Consider the following 5,893-nt stretch of genomic DNA (forward strand, 5'->3'; position numbering starts at 1 on the left):
CAATCGCACTGCGCCACGTGTCCTCTGGGACACCTGGCGCTTTCTCGTTGGTTGTAATCACGTGGTAACACATGTGTCATGCTGAGTTGTCGACCTTTCACTTGGCAGCTGTCAACATCAGCATATTCTTTCTCCTTAAAAAGATGCCTTCTGGAAGGTTGTCTGACGTGCACAATCAAGGTTGCCCTAATCCTGATTTGGATAAGGACGAGGTTGATTATGCGCACGTGTGATATGCGCCCATCCTGAGGATGCGCGAGGTCTTCTCTTTATTCTCACGCGCAGATATTTCATGCGCAGATGTGATATGCACGAGCATGTGATATGCGCCGCGCGCTGATGCGCTGCGCGCATATGTGATGCGCGAGCATGTGTGTCTGGGCAGATGTGATATGCACGAGCATGTGATATGCGCCGCGCGCTGATGCGCCGCGCGCATATGTGATGCGCGAGCATATTTGTGCCTGGGCATATGATGCCTGAGCATGTTTTGTATGCGCCATGCGCATAGGTTTTGGCTTTGTGCCTTCATAATGTCTTTATCTTGTGGGTTGACCCGCCTTGCTCGGTGTTGAGGCGGGTACATACCTCTTCATTGACCTTTGAAAACTGTCTTAAGAGGTTAAGTTAAGATGGATATCGAAAGTTGTGACCGAGCAAATTAAATCAATTTTATGAATTTATGATGATCTTGACCTATATTTTCATCCTCAACTTTGCATGCATGCATGCATGCTCCAACGTATCTATATATCCTAAATAATCAACACCTATAAGTCTATAATAACCAAATTGATTTTGATTGGAACCAAAGCAACCAAACTTTGATAATACTTTTCCAAAGTCATTATTAGGTGCCAATTAACACTAATGGTTTTTAACTATATTATTTTTTTAATATATATGAACATGTTTAAGAGAGATCGAACTCAAAAAAAAAAGTGGGAAGTTAAGGAACTTTTTATTTTACATGTAAAAAAATACGAAAAAAATTCACTTTTCATAAAAAACACATATTTACATAATCTTTTTAGAGCTTTTACATATAAACATATTTATAAGTCATTTTCAATTTTTTTTTATTTTCAATTAAAAAAAAGGTAATTTTTTTTTACAAAATTACATTTTTTATTGAAATGCATTCTACATGTTATAAGCAAAAAGTTTTTGCTAAAACTATTTTTTATATGTGAAATCAAGTTTTATATTATTTTTTTCCATATGTAAAATGAATAGTTCCCAGTTCCCTAATTTTTTCGAGTTTCTTAATCTTCTTGAACCTGCACCTATATATGTATGTATGTATGTGTGTTACTTTACATACAACTTAGTTAAACATTAATCTTGCAATTACGTATGTAAAATATATTGTTGGCCAATTAACTAGCGACTATAAACAGGCGCAAACATGATAAGGGGTTGAGTTGACCATGAAAATAAATAAACGTGTGTTTGGGTTATAGTAAAAAAGACAAGAAAATCTAAAAAGTATGGAAACTGATATCAACTATTATTCAAGTGTAATGAAGGGTTAAGTAAGACTTTGAGAGTTGTGTCATGTGGACTTTATTCAGATCGACATGTTTATTATCAATTCAAATTCAACTTATTTATAAGCATATTATGCATCAAAACTTAAACTTTACTGTTTTCCCATGGACTCTAGTGATATTAGCCTCAAGAAATAATATGGAAGAGTGTTGTGAGATGAATATTCATGTGACGTCAAGTATGTACTATGTATGTTAAGTAGCATTAATAATACAAAACATTTGTTTACTTTTTGATTTGATTGATGTATTTATTGGAAAACTTTTTCAAAATGGGAAAAAAGAACTGATACAAATGGATTCTAGGAGAGTGAAAAGTTGTTTTACATTTTTAGGTGATCTGTCATTTTAAATAACGGATTCAAATAAGTTTTAGAATGTGTTTTGTCTGGTTACCTGGAGTGTGAACATGTATTTCACCATTTCAAATGGTGGAACTACTATAATTAACTTGTAATTTGCATTTTATATAGCGGATCTCACTGGTCTCCCTTCCACTCGTTTGATCAATGGATCTCGCAACCCGAGCATGGCCTACCCCTATAATTTTTTTCAAGCTTTGGCATAAATCCTTCATTTAAAATAACAAGTCTGAATAGTGCCAGACATCCCTCACTTGAAATGACAAGTGTTAATAGATATCACAGATCTTTCATCATTTTGACCATATCACTTGTTAAAAATCTTTTTAATTAGTTTATTTTAGTTAAAAATCCTATCAGTTATGATTATTAATTAATTGTAATACAATAAAAAAACCTAAGAATTATTTGAAAACTTTTTTTTTATAATCAGTAAAAAGAGATGATAAGCATTAAAAGGCTCTTGAAGTTTGGGTGTGTATAATATGGGTTGCATAAAAAGTTTTGGGTGTTTTCTGTTTTCCCAAATTTATCAATCTACAAAATTGACCTATTTTTGAGCATTGAAGTCAGTCAATAAAGCTGAACAACATTTTAGTACTTTTTAAGTTGATTCAAACTTGTAAGTTACAATGTTACATAAGCTCTAAATGATCTAAAATCTGATCATCAATCAATTACCTGTCAAGAAATGTATTACTATTGGTTATAGTTCCAAAACGTGTTGTTTCGGATACGCAAACCGGCTCACGCCAGACTGTCCCAGGCCTATCACGTGAGAGGTAAATCAGCCTCACTCAGCGGCAAGGCGATTGACGCTTAGGATCAGTATGGTGTACTTTCACTCACTTTAGACGTTTTCTACTACCTTGACTAATTAAGGCGATGTATATAATCCTCTCATGCAGAGTTTTGTAAAACAATAATTCAATAAATCGATTTTTTGATTTTTCGATTTTTTGACACACCACCACATAACAACATTCATCATCGTTGTCCCTCTCGACAGTTTTTGGTTTCTATTCAAAGTATCTATTTTGGTGGTTAATACGTGTTGCACACCAGGTGTTCGACGAAATTACGACTTACGTTCGGATAAGTTAAAGGTTGTTTACTTGCATTTGGGTGCTTAAGGGGGTATTTTGAGTTGGAGTTCTACCCAATTTACTTTATTTTGGAGTTATACCTTCCTCCTCTTATGCCTTAGCGGTTGTTGTGGGGTGCTAGATGGGGGGTGAGCAACCCGTAGTTGCTCCCCTCATTCGAGTGTGAGGGGTTTGATCTTCGATTCTTGCTCTAACTCATCTCGAGTCGGGGTCTTTAGGGGTCCGTTGTCTTTTGTGATTTGGTTGTTTTCTGTTCTCGTGTGTACATGGCTACCATAAAAAGAATTCGAAACGTAAATACAGGAGGGCTTGGTCCTAGCTCCACTTACGGTTTAAGGCCATGCCCCTTTAAGAATTTCCACGAGTGTAAGGATGGTAGACCTGGGTTCTCGGGGTTTTTCCGCCTACTTGAGCACATGCAAAGTACCCATTTCAAAACGGATACTCGGAAGAACCTTTTAAAAGATGCTATCTCTAAGGATTTGGACCTTTTTATATATGTTAGGGAAGCCCTTCGAGCGGGGGATAAATGGTTATGTGGGAGGTGCATGACGTTGCATGCACTTAGCAAGGGGTGCAAGCATGCTGATGGTGTCTATTCTTTTTCTGTGGATTCTGGAGATGCTGGAGAATTCATCGTTGGGATCCAAAATCCTAATCGTATGTCTGTGGATAGGGACCCAAGTCCATCTGTAGGAGTGGTTGGGGATGTGTCCCTTTTGGAACGGGTTTTCTCCCTTCCCATTCAAACGGTTAAGAGCATCCCCCAAGTTGTCGTTTGGTGTTTGCTCAGACTTTGGCATGCGCTTTACGCAAGGTAGTGGATTCACCAGGCTCGATTGAGAATTGGGTCAAATTACTATTGTTGTCGCGTTGTACTTTAAGGGTGGTGAAACCTTCCACTAGGCAGGAACGCAGGTCAGGGAATCGAAAGTCTTTGCAATGTAGTAGCATTCAGCAAGCACTTGCGGTGTGGAAAGATGGATTTTGTTTTGCTGACTTGGTTCTTTCTCTCTTAGATAACGTGGGGGGAAGCACTTTTTCTAAAAGAGGGGGGGTTCTGAAAACAACCTCAATATTAAACAATGTCTCAGGAAAGTCAGGGATGGTCATTTCACAGCTGCAGTCAAGGTATTATGCTCAAGCGGGGTTTCCCCTCTCGGAGATTCAACCATGAAAGCCCTCAATGATAAACACCCAGTGGTGCCTCCTCCGTCCTTGCCTTCTAGCTCTGTCGCCCTGCTTACTCTCTCTGTGGATTGGGACTGTGTGCTTAGATGTATCCGATCATTTCCTAAAGGGACCTCATGCGGGAGAGACGGGTTGCGGACGCAACACTTGTTGGACGCTCTTAGTGGTGAGGGATCAGTGACTTCCATGGGTCTGCTCTCAGCCATCACTGAAGTCGTCAACTTATGGCTAGGGGGTCTGTGCCCCAAGGTGCTCGCTGAGTTTATTGCTTCGGCCCCCATTACCCCTTTATTAAAGCCGGATAATGGAATTCGGCCCATTGTTGTGGGGGCTATCTGACGTAGGTTGGTTTCTAAAGTGGCTATGAAGATAGTTGGGAAGGAAATGACTCAGTATTTAGGGGACTTTTAGTTTGGGATAGGGACCCCTAATGGGGCAGAAGCGGTGCTTCACAACGCGAACCGGTTTCTTAACTCCTTTCACGTGGACGGTTCTTTAGCTATGCTTACCGTGGACTTCTCCAACGCCTTCAATATGGTCGACCGCACAACCCTTCTCCGGGAGGTTCATCATCATTGTCCGTCTATCTATCTATGGGTCCAGTTCCTTTATTCCCAGCCGGCTAGGTTGTACGTTGGTGATGACTGTATAGGGGCTACTACTGGGTTCAGCAGGGAGACCCCCTTGGGGCCCCTCCTCTTTGCCTTAGCATTACACCCTCTTGTTCTCCGGGTACAAAATGACTGTAACCTCCTATTTCATGCTTGGTACTTGGATGATGGGACTATTATTGGTGGTGCCAACGAAGTCGCTAAAGCCCTAGACATTATCAGCTCGGAAGGGCCATCATTGGGGCTGCAACTTAATATTAAGAAACCGAGGTTTTTTGGCCAGCGTGTAATGGGGTGAAAGTCAAATATGGGCTTTTCCCTAGTGGGATTGGTAGACCAGAGAGAGGGGTAAAGCTCCTTGGAGGGGCTATTAGTCGAGATCCTTACTTTATTAAGGAGTTGGCGAGGCGGAGAGCATCTCGTGCGGTTGATCTTATGAAACTCTTACCTTGCCTTAGGGATCCCCAGATCGAACTCCTCCTGCTTAGGTCTTGCATGGGGGTTGCTAAGTTGCTTTTTGGGTTACGAACATATCACCCCCATATGATGGATGATGCGGTATCCTGTTCTGATAAGGGGCTTCGAGAAGCCATCGAAGACATAGTTGTATGTGGAGGCCCGTTCTTTGGTGATCTTCAGTGGCGACTTGCATCCTTACCGATGCGCTTGGGGGGTTTAGGCCTTCTTTCGTCTCATGATGTTGGGGTTTACGCTTTTGTAGCGTCGAGGGCTCAGTCTTGGACGCTACAGAATCACATCTTAAGGAATAGCGGAGTTGTCGACCTGGACTCAGACTACGTGCAGGCCCTGGAACGCCTAAATGGCGCTCTCCCAGACTTTGACATTGGCGGTTTCTCTAATAAGGACACCGCCCCACCAAAGCCTCAAAAAACTTTGGCGAATGCCCTTTTTGGCAAAATCGCTCAGAGCCTGGGAGAAGTTTTTGGATTGTCCCCCTGACAGAAGGCAGTTATTGAATGCTTACAAGGTCCTCATGCCCAAGATTTTCTGACCGTTATCACGATTGATGGCTTGGGCCAAAGCATGTCTGCGGTCGAGTATAGGGCCATTCT

Source organism: Bidens hawaiensis, unplaced genomic scaffold, assembly GCF_021521415.1.
Source record: "Bidens hawaiensis isolate Kalapana, Puna unplaced genomic scaffold, B.hawaiensis_p1.1 tig00001236_1, whole genome shotgun sequence".
Classification (NCBI taxonomy): Eukaryota; Viridiplantae; Streptophyta; class Magnoliopsida; order Asterales; family Asteraceae; genus Bidens; species Bidens hawaiensis.